Here is a 16,262-nt window from a genome sequence, read left to right as displayed (position 1 = left end):
TAAGGGCTAGGAATGTAGACTTGGGAGCTCAGATAGTTGAAGATATACACATATGCATGAGTTCTCTCCTGGGGAAAAGCCGATAGAGCGTTAGTTCAAAAAATGAAGTCTAAACTTCTGTCATTCAAAGACCTAACTATAGCTCTAACCTCATCACCAACTTCAATTCGCATAAACCATCACAATGGTCATTCTATGGATCCCTTCTCAGTATAATGTTCTTAAATGCCTAAAATAAAATATATTGCATTACAAAGGAAACTATGTTGAAATGAATTTGTCAAAATAAAAAAAAAAAACCAAGGTCGTGGGCCATAGGTTAGGAACCTCTAATTTAGGTAATCTGGCCTTGGATCCTTTACAAAAATCAACATCAGGTTCTGAAATTCAGTGATTCTGTGATTCCAGGATTTATTTTGAGCATCTGCTTAATTCAAGGAGTCATGTAGTACACTGATATCAAACTCAGATAAAAAGCAAGAACCACTAATATTGACTCAGAAAACTACATATTAACATTATCTTTTTCTATTATCTTTTTATTTATTTTCGTAAATGCTTCCCAATTATTCTGTTTCAGCTGCATTAGGGAATGTTGCCATGTTTGTGGGCCTAGCTGTGTTTGTTATGGCTTATGTAAAGCAAAACAGAAGTCACAGTTCCTGCCCTTAAGCAGTTTCCATTCCTAGTAATAGCAAGATACATACTAGTGACCAGTTAAATTACAAGATAAACTAGCAAATGGGAAGTGCCATGTGAAGAGGGCAGAGAAGAGACTACTTTCAGCTGGGATGGTTAGGGAAGATTGAATAAAAATTTCCTGACCCAATAATCAATGGAAAAGTAACACACGTTCACACTTTTCTCCAAACTTTTAGTTTAGGGTCTTTTTCTCAATACCATGTCCCATACTTTGAGCACTTTGGGGATTTGATCAATATTCAACAATTTCAAACCCTCACAGTAAGACCATTTTTCATACCAGCCTCTGCAAAAACTGACAATACCATTAGGTGCAACAGCCAGAGGGCCACTGGTGTAAAACCAAGATTGATTAAATGAAACAGTTTACCTCATCTCCAGATTCCTTTGTGAAGAGGTAGGGTACACATTGATATCAACTCTGCAAGGGACTTTAAAATGGCAAGTATCAGAGTGGCTACAATCTGCAAGCTGGTATGCAGGGACCTTCCTCTTTTTCTCTGCTGCTGGCTCAGTGACCTACAATCTTTCAGACTTCACAAGGAGCTGGAATCAGATATCGTTCCTATGGACAGTCCAGCTAGATCATGGCTTCTTGAACTTTTTCCAGTGTGACCCCTTTTCGTATTTCTGCACCCTTAATTGGCATTGCATGGCCTGAGGGCATGCACAGTGCAAAATGCATATACTTTGTGTTCAGAACCAAGTCTGCAGTGAAGATGCATGATGCAACATGGGCAAGCACTGCCAGAAACATCTTGGATTCATTATGCTTTTGATTTTTAATTAATTTTTGGTCATTGCACATTCATAAATCTTTTACTGTTGCCAAATTTTTCACGACCCCATATGGGTTTGTGACCCATAGTTTAAGAAGCACTGATCTAGACCACGAAGAGTGCTCCTTAGTGCTGGGAGTGGTACAAGAAAAAGAATAAAACCCTTGATTTCAGAAAGAAAAAAGAACTCCCTTCCCTTATAATTTAGCTGGTCACTAGTCTGCATCCTGTTTTTACTAGAAATGGAAACTACTTTGAGGGCAGGAATTGTGATTTCTGTTTTACACTCCATAAATTCTCAGGTATATTTTTCTAATAGAACTAAATAAGATAACACCACAACATACCTTTCCCTCACTCACACACTTATAACAAATACAAATATAGTATATAAGGGTCCCTCAAAGAATCAGACAACTTGAAAGAACCTTAGAGGTCATATTTAGTCCACCCTTCTCCTTTTCTAGCTGAAGAATCTGAAACACAAGCAGCAAGTGCTTTTTCCTTGGTCACATAGCGTCAGACTTGAGACTAGAGCTCAGGTCCCTTGATGCTCAGTTCAGTGTGTTTCCCATTATGCAACACTGCCTCTCTTGAAGTGCCTCCATGTACTGGAGACTTAGTTATTCTCTAGATTAAATACTGTCCCTTATGTACCTATTGACAATGAAACACCCTCTCTCCATCTCCATCTTTCTCATGCTCTCCTTCTCACCTTTTTGACTAGACTTATGACTTCATTGGTGCCCAGATCTCCCATTGAGAAATTTCCTCCACCATTTCATATCTGTACCTTTTCTGCAACTTATAGATTTAAAAAGGGTCAAATAGCCATTATGGGTCACTTTTTATCTGTCTTCCTGACTCCCAGAGCCAGCCCTCTATCTGCTATGTTGCTTCTACCTGTCTCTAATATACAAGAATTATGAATGGGGTGGGGGGATCAGATAGTCTAGATGTGGTCCTGTCTCCCCTGTATGCTCACCCATACAGTGAGAATATGTTGCTCACTGTATGACCCTGGGTAAATTATTTCCCTGCTTCTTTGTCCCAATTTTTAAACTTATAATATGAGAAGATCGAACTATATGATTCAGTCAATTCAATTAAAAATTATTAAGCATCTTTGATGTATAAATCACTGTACTAAGTGTTGGTGATATAAAGACAAAAACTATGTAGTAACTGGCCTCAAGGAGCTTACATTCTTTATGTTAAGGGAGGAATTACAATATATTCTCAAATAAGTAAATTCAAAGTGTATATTTTAAAAGTCAAATGTAATTTCAGGTAGGAGAGGGTGATCATAACTGGGTAGATCAGGAGAAGTCTCATGGAAGAGGTGATATCTGCATGGTGATTGAGCTCCTTGAGGACACAGGCTATTTTTAACCTTTCTTTGTATTCCCAGCACTTAACAGGGTGCCTGGCACAGAGTTGGCCCTTAATAAATGTTTATTGACTGACTGACTGATTGCCTGACTTTGAAGGATGCTCAGGACTCTGCACTGTGGTGCTGAGGAGGGAGTGCATTTCAGACATGGGAAAACATCCAGGACAAAAGCAAGAAGGAAGAAGATGGAAAATTAAACATGGTGAAGATACAACGGGACAGTTGGACTGGAATCAATCAATCAGCCAATCAATCAATATTTATTAAGTACTTAGTATGTGCCACAACTGGAACAGAGATAATAGAAAGGGAATGCTATGAAATAAGATTGCAAAGGTAGATGGAAACCCAATAGCAAAGGTCCCTTAAGTGTTAAGCTCATGATTCTGTGTTTTAGCCTGGGAGAAATAGGGAACCATTGAAGATTTGTGGGTAGGGGAGTGGCAAGGTCAGCTCTCTAAGGTCTCTTCCTTAGGAGTGACGAGGTCAGATAGCTAAGATCTCTCCCTGCTCTATTGATCTATGTAGTAGTATTATAATATCTTAGTACTGCATATGCTACTGTAAAATGAATTGTTGAGCTAGATGTTCTGCCTTGACCATTGGGCTCTTCTGTGAGCCTTAATTTGATTTGCCTGTGTTTACACAGTTTGTGTGTCAGCTTGTCCTCATCCATATCTGTCTGTCAGCATCACCCATTTAGACTGAAAACTGTCAGAGAACAAAGCCTGCTCACCATTCATAGAAGGGCATCTAATCAATGTCCCTTTGATAATGAAGATGATTTTAATTTTTGAATCAGAAAACTTCATTGAAACACAGACATTTGCTCTAAAGAAAATCTGGCCATTTTGAGGTCATTTTCACTTGAAAGGAAACACCTGCTGCCTCTATAATACTTAGAGAAGGCCATTCAGATTTGAGTGTAGACAAATGTCGTGCCCTGTTTGAAATCTAATTATACCTTTTGGCAAAGAGTTCCATCTACTCTCTCATCCACCTGATCTCTGGAGCAGGGGTTGTTTTCAATGGATTGTGCCTTGTTCACATGAATCGCCATGTGCAGGAGGCTTCCCAGTATGTTTTCCAAGCCAAAGCAGCCCAGGTTCCTATTGAATTGAATGATTTATCAGTTTGGTTTCAGCAAACCCTTGAATATAAGCTCCCCTCTGCATGCTAGGGAAATTCAACAGAATGAAGCAAAGGAGCCATCTGTGTTCTTAAAACTTTATAATTTAAGACAACAAAGTTCTCATCCAGTATCCTAGGAACATATGTGTCCTTTTGTTTCCATATGTAACTGCAGGTTATACACCCAGAATGAGAAAACCGTGGAGGGCTATAGAACTTCTTGTCTAGGGGTTCTTAACTTTTTTTGTGTCCTGGACCTCTCTGGAAATCTGATGAAGGCCCTTCTCAGAAATATGGACCCCTTCTCAGAATAATGCTTTTAAAAGTATAAAATGAAATAGCCAGGCTTGCAAAGGAAAGTGAAGGTTAGTCAAAATAAGGATGTATTTTCCCCCATCCAACTTCTGGTATCACATTGAAATCTTTCCCTGAACCCCTTGGCAATCCATGGAGTCCAAGTTAAGAATCCCTGCTTTTGTCTAACTGTCTCATTTTACAGGTGAGAAAATTGAAGCTCTACAATGGGGAGTTGTTCACTCAAGGAGTATTAGTGATCAGTAACATATTCAGAAGCAGACCTCAAGCACCTTTCACTTTTCCCATTTGCATACTGACTTTAAATCCTAGAGTTATATCCGCCACCCAGCATGTTTCCTGGTCATACTCCCCTTGGCATAAGTTGATGTGCATTGAGAGCATGCCAATTAATTTTCATATTATCCTAAACAAAGCACCATTAAGAAATGTCAGATGCTTTTAAACCAAAAAAAGTGAATAACAAGATAAATTGCAAAGCCAGATAGATTTTTTTGATTATACCCCCACCTCCTCTACCCTTACTCCATATTGCAGATAACTGAAAGTTAAAGGTATGGCCCTGGTGTTGGAGCAGTGCTCCAGATCTCAGAACCCAGTAATGATTTTGGAGTACCTCTCACAAAAATAAAATCTCTAAGGTTCATTGCCACCCAAGGAATCCCTAGGAATTTCAGCATGTGATGCATTTTGCTTTTCCCAAAGTCCCTTAAGCTCCCCTGAAAATATTGACGGTAGCAAGAACATTACAAATTAAAAAGGATTTACTAATACAATATGCAAAAAGGACTCACACCCAGGTCCACTGACATTTAAGAAAATACCCTAACCTTTTCCCACAGGGCTCCATATAATGTGTCCAACTTATAATACTCCTTTTTGTGGTTTGGGCTAACTAGGAAGCTGATCAACCTCGATCCCCCCAGAACCTGCGCAGTCCATGTGACTCATAGTAACAGCATAGAGAAAAGTTCAAGTTTGTTCCTCAATGTTGAAAGTCTTTGCCTCGTTGCTCCTCAGTTCGGGACCATCCTGTAGTTCTCCATTCTGCAAGTCCCTGGTCTGCTGCCATTTGTTTGGCCTCTGGCACTCTATTTTCTGCTGCCAGTTCACCCTACACATCTGCCATATGGTACTTCTCTTCAGGTCTGTGTGAATGCAAGAATCTTTGCTGATCTCTTCCCACTTCCCCAATCTTCTCATGCCTCACTCCCCTCTCTGTACTCTACATTCCAGCTTCGTTGACCTTCTTGCTCTTCCTTGTATATAATACTCTATCTCCTAACTTTGGGTCTCTTCGTTGACTGTCCCCCATTCATGTAGTACTCTTCCTCCTCATCTCCTCTTGCTGGCTTCACTTTCTTCAAGACTCAGCTCAAATCTCAACTTCTTCACTGATCTTTTCCAGCCCCTACCCACTTGCTACTAATATCTTCTGAGATTACCTCCCATTTGCACTACATCTGTATCTTGTTTATATAGTTGTTTATATGTGACCTTCCCCATTAGAATATAAACCCTTTGAGGGCAGGAACCATGTTCTTACCTTGGTATCTCCAGCACTTAGTACCTGATGCATAGTAAGTACTTAATAAATGCTTATTGACTGGCTGACTGCAGGCTTTTCTTTAAGTTTGCATGGATCTGAAAGTCTCCATCTTGTATTGATTCCCATCTGCTTGTCCATGTCTTTAGGCCCACATTATATTTCTCTTTCTCTTTCTTTCCTCTGAAACCCACATGACTCCTCTTGTACAGAAGCAGCTTCTGCCTTTTATACAGACGAAGAGTCCCCTGGCATACCTGGAGGGAAAGGAACGTTCTACTCTTCTTGGCACATAAGCCCTATGCATACAAAATTCATAATGCTAGAGTGAGAAGTGGAAGGGTCTTCAAAGGCAGGAAGCACAAAACAATATAGTCTGATTCAGCTCACTGGGATTCGGAAATCAAAGGTGCTAGATTCTATTTTTCTTTTTCATTTTACCCAGAGAGAATATCACTTCACCCCAGCTCCACAATATCCATAAAATGTGGGAATCTAGCATAAGAATTTCCTGTTCTAAGTGTTACCTGGAGAATGGGTCAGATCCTAGAGGTGAGGTCACTCTCTCTCACTTAAAACTTTGTGCTTTTAAGGCACGGGTAAACTGAGCCCAATCAAAATTTTAGGTATCATTTAATGTGCAATATCAGATCAACAGAGCATCCATGCTATACCACAAAAGTCCCCAAGGCCTGACACTATTTGTTTGTTGTTGTTGTTCAGTTATTCCAGTCAAGTCTGACTCCTCTGTGACCCTATTTGGGGTTTTCTTGGCAGATGATTTTAATGACAGTGATAATTTTCTCTCTAAAATATGAAATATGAAGTTATGTGTATATCAAAAATAGTCCATGCATTCATTTTTCAGCATAGGAAATATCCATAATTTCTTCTATTTTGCTCTAAATTTTTCCCTCCCTTAAATAATTTCCTGAGCAGTATTCATGGGACCATAATGTCCAAACTTAAAGGGACCAAGGAGATTACCTACAACAAGGCTTCTTAACTTTTACTGTTGTGAACTCTGGCAATTTAGTGCAGCCTATGGACCCCTTATTAGAATCATGTTTTTAAATGCGTAAGATAAAATATATAGCATTACAAAGGGAACCAATCATATTGAAACAGTTATCAAAATATATGTTAGAAAATTATGGATCCAAAGTAAGAATTCTGAGCTAGATGATGTCTCACATTTTACAAATAAGGTCCATCCATTGAGATAAAGTGATTTGGTCAAGATCTCACAAATTATTTCTTTTTTTAATAGTATTTTTCCCCAATTACATGTCAAGACAGTTTTTAGCATTCATTTTCACAAGATTTTGAGTTAACATATTTTTCTTTCCCTCTTCCTCCTCCCCTCTTCTGAGAATAGTTGGCAATTTTATATAGGTTATACGTGCGCTATCTTGTAAAACAAATTTCTGTATTAATCAGATATGAAAGAAGAAATAAATCTAAAGAAAAAAACATGAAAAAGAATAATGTGAAAAAATATTCTTCAGAGTCCATCCGTTCTTTATCTGGATGTGGATAGCATTTTCCTTCCTAAGTCCTTTCTACTTGTCTTGGATCATTGTGTTGCTGAGAAGAGCTGCGTCATTCATAGTTTGATCATCACACAATGTTGCCAATACTGTGTACAATGTTTCCCTGGTTCTGCTCATTTCACTTTGTATCAGTTCATACAAGTCTTTCCAGGTTTTCCTGAAATCTGCCTGTTCATCATTTCTTATTGCACAATAGTATTCCATTACATTCATATACAGCTTATTCAGTCTTTCCCTAGTTGATGGCATCCTCTTAATTTCCAGTATTTTGCCATCATGAAAAGGGCTGCTATAAATGTTTTTGCACATGTAGGTCCTTTCCCCTTTTTCATGATCTCTTTGGGATACAAACCTAGTACTTATATTGCTGAATCAAAAGATGCTGTCCAGATCCTCCTTTTGATTATCACTTTCAAGTAGTCCAGTGATTCTGATATTGTTTCTCCTGGATCAGTTTTCCAGGTCAGTTGTTTTTCCCATGAGATATTTTACATTTTCTTCCCTCTTTTTCATTCTTTTGAATTTGTTTGATTGATTCTTGATGTCTCATGGAGTCATTAGCTTCCACTTGACCAATTCTAATTTTTAAGGATTTGTTTTCCTCAATTAGCTTTTGTACTTTCTCAATTGTACTTTATAAGGAGTTGTTTTCTTTACTGGATTTTTGTATCTCCTTTTCCATTTGCTCAATTTTACTTTTTAAGCCATTGTTTTCTTTTTCCAAGTGGTTGACTCTTTTTTTTTTATAATTCTCTTGTATCACTTCCATTTCTTCTCCAAGTGTTTCTTCTACCTCTCATATTATTTTAAAGCTCCTTTTTGAGCTCTTCCCTGAGTTCTTTCTGGACTTAAGACCACTTTCCATTTTTCTTTGGGGTTTTGCCCATAGGTGTTTTGACATTGTTGTCCTCTTCTGAGTTTATGTCTTGATCTTTCCTGTCATCATAATAACATTCTATGGTCAGATTCTTTTTTTGTTGCTGTTTTTGTTCATCATTTTTGGCCTTCTTCCTTTCTTTCAAATTTGATATTTGCTCCCAGGGTGGAAGGGGCATTGTCTCAGGATTCTTTTGCCCTGGCTGTTTACCTGGTGCTGCAGTAATGTTGCCCTGAGTCTCAAGGGGGACCCTCGTGTCTGGTGCTGTGCTGAGGAGGTGGGGGGTGAGATAACTGGTGCTACTAGAGGTCATAGGGGTCTGGCATCTTACCTGATGCTGAGCCAGGATCCTGGTGCTGGTGTCTGGGGTGTGCTGAAGCCAGTGGGATGTTTCTGCATTTTCCACAGATACACTGAAGCACACAGAGGTCTTGCAGTCTGGAGGTTGCCTGTTTGTCTGGGGTTATACTGAAGCACGTGGCCGTTCTCAGAGCTGGAATCTTGCTCCAGCATTGCTATGTAGAGGCATGTGGGGAATCCTGGTGTTGATGTTTACCTGCTTCACCACACTGGGCCTCAGGATCTACAGCTGGTTTGCTGAGGTGGGGCTTGCTGCTGGCTTGCTGGGATACTTCCTGTCCTGGACTGTGCTCCCTTTTTACCTGAGTGAGATAAACTTCTCCTGTCTATCTTTCAAGTTTTTTGGGCTCAAAGATTGTTTCACCTCATCTTTTTGCTGGTTCTCTTGTTCTAAGATTTGTTTGGGGGTGCTATTTTATGGTTGTTTAGAGGTGAATATGGGAGAGTTACAGTGATTTACTGCTTACTCTGCCATCTTGGCTCCCAGAAGTTCTCAAAGACCTCACAAATGACTTCTAATGGGGATACAAGATTTGAACCCAGGACCTCTGATTCAAACTACATTCTTTCCATTCCATACCCTCTCATTTATCTAAACTGATATTCAGTACTTGCTTGATGATGACAGTCATAGCCTAATTTGATGAAGAATCCTAGAACTTTGAGAACTAGAAAGAACCACATGGTTACATTGATCCATCTCAAGTTGGATAATTTCATACTCCTATAGATTCATGGTACTTAAGACAAATGAAACTGAATGTGATTTGCATCCTTCTTGATGAAATTGATGTGGAGATTAGGAGTCTTACTAAGAAAGCTCCCTTTTTGAAACTCATCAGGTTGTCATTTGAAGATCCCTATAGAAGTGCCCATTCTTGGTAGGGCAAGCCTACAGTTGTTGTTCACCAGGAGTCATTGCAAGTTGATCTCTTTTTCCAATCCTTACATATTTGATATTTGACATTTTACGTAATTGCCTTGCAATATCACCCTTGGAACGCTGAAAGCTACTTAAAATGTCATCCTAAGCGAGTCAGAGTCTCAGGTTTATGTAGTGTGCTTAATGGAACAAAAGAATTGCCCATTTTGATCCTTTTGATTTTCGATTGTGTTCCCATTTCATGTTCCCCATCTGTTCCATCAGGGCTCTGAGGATTTGATAATGTGTAGCTTCTTATTTCTCTTCATCTTTCACAGGCTTGTCAGTTCAGAACAGAAAGGGACTTTAGAAAGTATCTAGCCCACCTTCCTTATTTTGTCTTTCTTTCTATCCCCAGTGGTTAGCACAGTTCCTGCCACATAGTAGGCATTTTTTTAAATTTAATGGCAAATAAGGAAAGTGAAACCCAAAGAGATTAAGGGAAATGCCCAAAGTCACAGAAGTAGTACATGGAAGAGGTGAGGAGAACATTTTTTGAGGAAATGCAGTGTGGTTAAGCAACTAGGTGGTATGATGGATGGCTTGCTGAACTTGAAGTCATGAAGACCTGAGTACAAATACTGTGCATAGAACACTTAATAGCTGTGGGATCCTGGGTAAGTCACTTAACTTCTCGTGCCTCAGTTTCCTCATCTATAAAGTTACGAGGTTGGATTTGATGGCATCTGAGATCCCTTCTAGAACTAAATCTATGATCATACATTTAGTAATTACAGTCACCACAAACTTATCATTGACCCAGAATAGTTATGCACTAACCCCTTCTCCAACATGTGATTTTTTTTATTACTGATTCTTTGTATTGAAATCATTTCCAGGGTTAGCTTCTATGGTCATATTTTTTAAACAAAAATTTCAAATAGCATTTCTTTAAAAGGAACTACAAAATGCAGGTGACCTCTGATTTGGAATGTTTTTATGAATATAAAAAATGTTTATGAGCAGAGGTAAGTAAAGCCATCTTGTTTCAGGCTCTGTCAAATTTTAAGTGTGAACATTACACCTTCGAAATTGGCATACACTACAAATCAGGAATTGATTTAATGCTTTGTTGATTGTCTAGACTTAAGAAAGTGATAGAGAGAATGTTAATAGTGCATATTCAACTTAAAAGTACGTGCAGCAGCCAGTTGCTAAACATTTATGCTGATTGTGAGGCACTGTCTTCCTGCTCTTTTCTATATAGTAAGGATAAAGAAAGAGGTAAGTGGAGGAAGAGTGATTCTTGGTGGATTAACATAAGAGTTTATTGTGGGGTCATTTAATACTAGAATGGATTGAAGGTGGTAATGAACCTTTGTTGTAGATCTCTGACAACAGGCTACCTGGTTAGGCATTCCTATGTCCTATTTTGGCTTTATCAAATGAGAGGACTGTATATCATGCTCTCACAGGGTCAGTATCATCTCTAATCAAAGCAGGTGTAATCTGAGGGGGTTCCCTCCCTGACTGTCCCAGCACAGTGCCTGAAAGTTCCACCAGTAGAGATTTATTACTTTGGCCCAAGATATTCCATCTCAGGAAGTGTCCTTTCAGAATCTAAGTGCCTTCAGGAGGACAATGCATTGGCCAATTATTTTCTATCTTATGGTTGGCAGAGAATCATAGTCTTAGAGATCATCTATGCCAATCCATAGCTGAACAGAAATTCCCTTTTAATTTATTCCCAACAGGCAGTCATCAAACCTTCACTTAATAGCTTCAATGATGGGGAACTTGTTACCTATCAAAGAAGGAAGGAAAGGAAGGAAAGTAAAAAGGGAGAGAGGGAGAAAGGAAAGAAGCCAATAAAAAAGAAAGGAAGGAAAGAAAGAAGGAAGGAGGGAAGAAAAGAGAGGAAGGAAGTAGGAAGAGGGAGGAGGGAAAGAAAGAAAAGAAGAAGGAAGGAAAAGAGGAAAAAAGAAAAGAAAGGAAAGAAGGGAAAAGGGAGGGAGGTAAGACAAGGAAAGTAGGAAGGGAGGGAAGAAGTAAGGAAAGAAGAAGAGAAAGAAGGAAAGAAGAAAAGAAGGAAGAAAGGAGGGAGGAAAAGCAGAGAGGAAGGAATGTAGGAAGGGAGAGAGGAAGGACGCAAGGATTTATTGATTATGTACTTTATGCCACACACTTTGATAAGTGCTGAGGATACAAATACAAGCAAAAAGGAAGACAGTGCCTGCCTTCAAAGAGCTTGTATTCGAGCAGGGGAAGACAACTCAGAGAGGGGAGCTGAAGAAACTGGGGTTTGGGGGAAGGGACGAAGGTATCAAGAGTCAGTGGGAGAAGCAGTGTGGGCCTAGTGGAACATGCTGTGGGAATGTTAGGCTGTTTCAGAGCAGGGAGGCCCCAGGCACTGAGGGACTGTCTAGGATGAGACAGCAGTAGAGCCATCCAGAATATAAGGAATAGGTCCAAAGCAGGAGCTTCCTTCTCTTTGGGATACCTCTCATTGCTAGGAAATATTTTTTCCTTCTTCAGATCCATGCTGTACTCTCACTTCTGCCCTCTGGGGCCAAGCAGAGCAAGAAGGAAGGTATCAAAGACAATTTGGTGCACTCCACAGTTGTGCCTAAAGCTGACTGTACTTACATAATCCCAGTTTGCTAACAAATGAGCATCTAAGGAGTCACAGGCAAATGCATGTTCTTCTTTTGTTTTATCATGATTAAAATATAGTATTTGCCATAGTTTGCTAGAGAGGAATGAACGCTGGGCTTGGAGACCTTCCATAGTCATCCCCTTTCCAGACCTTCCCTGTTCTAATCAAACCAGCAAAAACCACCTGTGAAGACTTCCTTCCCTTGGCCTCTCCCATTAGAATAACTTCTGGTCCTTCCGTGCTGCCACCAAGCCTGCTAAATTACTTGGGAGGCAGACCTATGAAAGCTGCATCTCACCAACAGTCTAATTAGAACCTTTGGAAGGGTTTATCGTATAAGCTTCATTCTACTTGGTATTTCCCTTGCTATTTAAAAAAAAAAAAAAGCTCCAACCTTTTCTCTTACTTTTCTAATGCTAGTCATTTAGAGCTCTCTCCTTCAGCAGGAATCTTCCTAATTGATCCTTAAGTCTTTGCTTAAAGATCTCAACTGATGGAGATCTAATTACCTTCAAGATAGGCCAGTCAACTTTTTGAATCACTCTAACTGTTAAAAAGTTTTTTAGTTATACCAAAATATGCACCTCTACAACTTCCTCTTGTGGATCCCAGTTAGGATCTTGGGATCACAGAATCATAGCTCTAGAGATCAAAGGGATCCTGAAAGATGCGGCTATCTCCCTAGTTGCTTAAATGAGGAAACTGAAGTACAAAAAAATTCAGTCACTTGCTCAATGTAACTGAGGTAGTGAATAGCAGAAACAAGACTCGAAGGAAGTCCTCTGACTCCAAATCCAACACTCTTTCCATTGCATCTTCAATCTTGGTCCAAACAAAGCAAGTCTAATCCTTTTAATACAGCTAAATCCTGATTAGTGCAAATGATGAATCCCATGAAGTGGTCACATTATTTAAATCCCCCCTCCATATATTTCCATTGAGTTGAAACCAATTACCATAGTTTACATAATTATGACTTTGAATAGTGTGAATTCAAATATATACAAGCACTTCAGAGGATTTATTACTTGCACTAATTAGGATGTTTGTAAATAATGTGACCACTTCAGGAGATTCATTATTTGAATTAATCACTTTAATTCAATTCAATTCAATAAACATTTATTAAGCCTAACATTGTGCTAAGCACCTGAGATACAAAAGAAAAAAGAAAAGAAAAAGAAAAACAGTTCTTTCCTTCAAGAAGCTTGCAATCCAATGGGGAAAGAGAACACATAAAAGGAAACTGAAAAGAGGCAGGGGACTAGAAGATAACTAGTGTGGGAATGTGATGTTTCACGCTCATGTTGAAGCCAAGAAAATCACTGACATCAAATGAAGAGTTACCCATAAAGTTCTGAGTGCTCTATAAAGGAAGGGTTTGGGAGGCATTTATAGCCCTGTCGCTTTGCCCTCCCATCTTCCAATCAAGACTTAGGGGTTTGTGGGGCAGCTAGGTGGCACAGTGGATAGAGCTCCAGCCTTGGAGTCAGGAGGACCTGAGTTCAAATCTGGCCTCAGACACTTGACACTTACTAGCTGTGTGACCCTGGGCCAGTCACTTAACCTCTATTACCTCACTAGAAAAAAAAAAACAGTGGTTCTTGATAGACCTTCAATGACTAAAGGTAGTTTTCATGTTGTACCCTATCCCAGTCTTCTTTTCTTCAAGCAGAATATCCCCCCTATCTTCTTGTGGCATAGTTTCAAGTCCTTTCACCATCCAGGATTCCAGCCTCTGAATGTGTGTTTGTCTCTGTCTTTGCTAAAACGTGGTGCTAAGAACTAAATGCAATGAGATATCACCTCTTTTATCATATTGTGTAGAATCCTGTCATCTGATGATATCAACTTGTTCCAAATCCTTGTCACTGCCACCTACCAATATTCAGGGCACTCTCCTGCTTTTCTCACTGACGTTAGCACCTCACTCGGAAATGGAAAATGAAATTTCAAGTTGAAAAGAGAGTCCAGAACGGGAAGGAAAGTAGAAGCCAGTAAGTGATAAAAAAGATGAAAGTTCAGAGCCTCTGGTTAGGAGCCTAGAAGTTTCACAGAAAGTGGTCCTTGAAGACAGAGCCAGGATCAAGTCTGGCAGGCAAATGGAGAGTAGAAATAAACCCAATGAGCTAAAAATTTATAGGCTGAAACTGAGGGAAAGCCTGCTTCAAGCAGTAAGATGCCAATTGTCTTTATGCTGTAGTTAAGAGTCATTGACTGACTCCCCCATCCACACCCCCCCAAAAAAAGTTCTCTTTTGCTTTTTTGGAGCCATAGATGGTCTCTCTACAAGCAGGTACAAAGTGAGATTGATAGGATTTGGGAATTAGGAACAGACCTCCCTAAAGCACAGCTGGTAATTCTGCCAGGCCACATCTTCAATTGGTATGGCAAATGGACAACCGTAGCTCCTACTCACATGTATTGAGGAGTTCCCCCTGAAAGGCAGTGATTTTAAGCTCATTTTGGGTCTGATGACCGTTTAGAAAGGCAGTTTTTATTTTCTCTTTGGATAGGTGAGAGGTGACTTTTAAACATAGCTCATTGCTTTAGGCCTTCTTGTGCAGGTTGATATTGTTTCCTTGTCACAGATTTAGCACTAGAAGGGACATTTGACATCACCCAGTCAACCCCTTGTATTTTACAGATGAACAAACTAAAGCACAAATTAAGTGATTTGCTTAAGACCACTCAGCCAGGACTCAGATGCAGGTCTTTGGACTCCAAATCCAATGTCTTCTTTTTTTTTTTACTAGACCACATTGTATGCTTTCATTGATTTCATAAGAAATGAACCTCTAACTTTTCCTGGGATATGATGCAGAAAGAGAGAAGGCAAATGTTGCAAGAGAAAGGGGACCACTTAATGAGATGTCCATCCCACATACCCAATCTTTTGCTTACCCCCAGATAAAACTTAGCTGTTGTGCTACATGGCTACATTCTTTTAATGCTCTGCAGAAAGCACTTTCTCTACCTTAAAAGCTGCACTTCACTATCCACGCTTCAATATCTGCCTGCTTCAGACGTCTGACACCTACTGTGAATGTCATGACTGAGCCTGGGATAACTGCTCCTCTGCAGTGGATAGGGTCCCATGCTCAGTATCATTCCACTCAGGATGCCTCTGCATATGCTTACATCTCCTCTAGCAAATATGGAACTATAAGTACTTTTCTGAACTGGTGCAGTTCAGTATCTATGACCATGTTTCCCCCAGGTTGGCCTTTAGCCTCTTAAAGGTATGTTTGATGGCCAGTTCTCCAGTGACTCTGGGTGCTTGAGCCAGAGCAGCTGCTGAGGAAGCAAGGTGCTGCTCCCACTCTGGTTTGCTTAATAAACCAGGAGAACCTGCAGGCCTTGGTAGAAGAGAGTCCCCAAGAGCACCTGTGGCCATTTGCCTTTCCCCACCCCCACCCCAGTGTGAGCGTTTTTCCCTTCTTATTTCCATTTCATTTGAGAGCCAACTCATTCTTTGTTGCAGGCACTGAACCTGCAGAGATGGAGATAAGACTTTCCTGATATAATAGACTCATGGGAAAAGAAAAGAGCTTGCTTTCTGTTTTTGGTTAAGGGATACGAGAGAAATAGAAATGAAAAGGTTGTATTGTAAGCCACTCAATTATGGGGCTTGTCCTGATGGGAGATTTTCCCGAGAATGAACAATGAATGGCCAAAACAACAGCAATGGTGACTACAGCAAGGAAGCACCTTTAATTTTCAAAGTGTATCTTTTATGTTTTCTGTAAAGCAGCCAGCCCTTGTATGGCAGCACAGAGAAAACAGCAATAATGATATTGTTTCCATAGTACTGTTAAGGCCTTCTTTGCTCAATTGCCAGGTTTAGGGAGGAAAGTAGTTGCTGTTCTCCAGCAGGAATTCTTTTCCATGTCCTTGTCAAAATCCTTTTCCTTGGAACAGAAGAAAGAGCAGGATTTGGAGGCAGAGGTCCTGGGTTCATCTATGTGATCTTGGGCAAGTTACTTAACCTCTCCTATAAAATGAAGGAGGCAGGTGGAACTAATTATCACTTCTATTCAGAAGCCTCACAGATCTGTGTATCCAGCCTTCATCATTTTTCTGAGCTT

At 39.8% G+C, this 16,262-nt stretch overlaps 1 protein-coding gene across 1 annotated transcript in view; it reads left to right on the top strand.

Moving 5' to 3' along the window:
• The window catches only part of PTPRN2 (protein tyrosine phosphatase, receptor type N2), a 1,506,109-nt gene that overhangs the window by 617,312 nt on the left and 872,535 nt on the right, over positions 1-16,262 (top strand). The gene's annotated exons all lie outside the window — the stretch shown is intronic.

This window comes from Vombatus ursinus, unplaced genomic scaffold (assembly GCF_900497805.2).
Source record: "Vombatus ursinus unplaced genomic scaffold, bare-nosed wombat genome assembly UNPS02014852.1, whole genome shotgun sequence".
Taxonomy (NCBI): Eukaryota; Metazoa; Chordata; class Mammalia; order Diprotodontia; family Vombatidae; genus Vombatus; species Vombatus ursinus.
The sequence above is the reverse complement of the archived record's forward strand: the minus strand, read 5'-3'. Positions and strand labels throughout refer to the sequence as shown.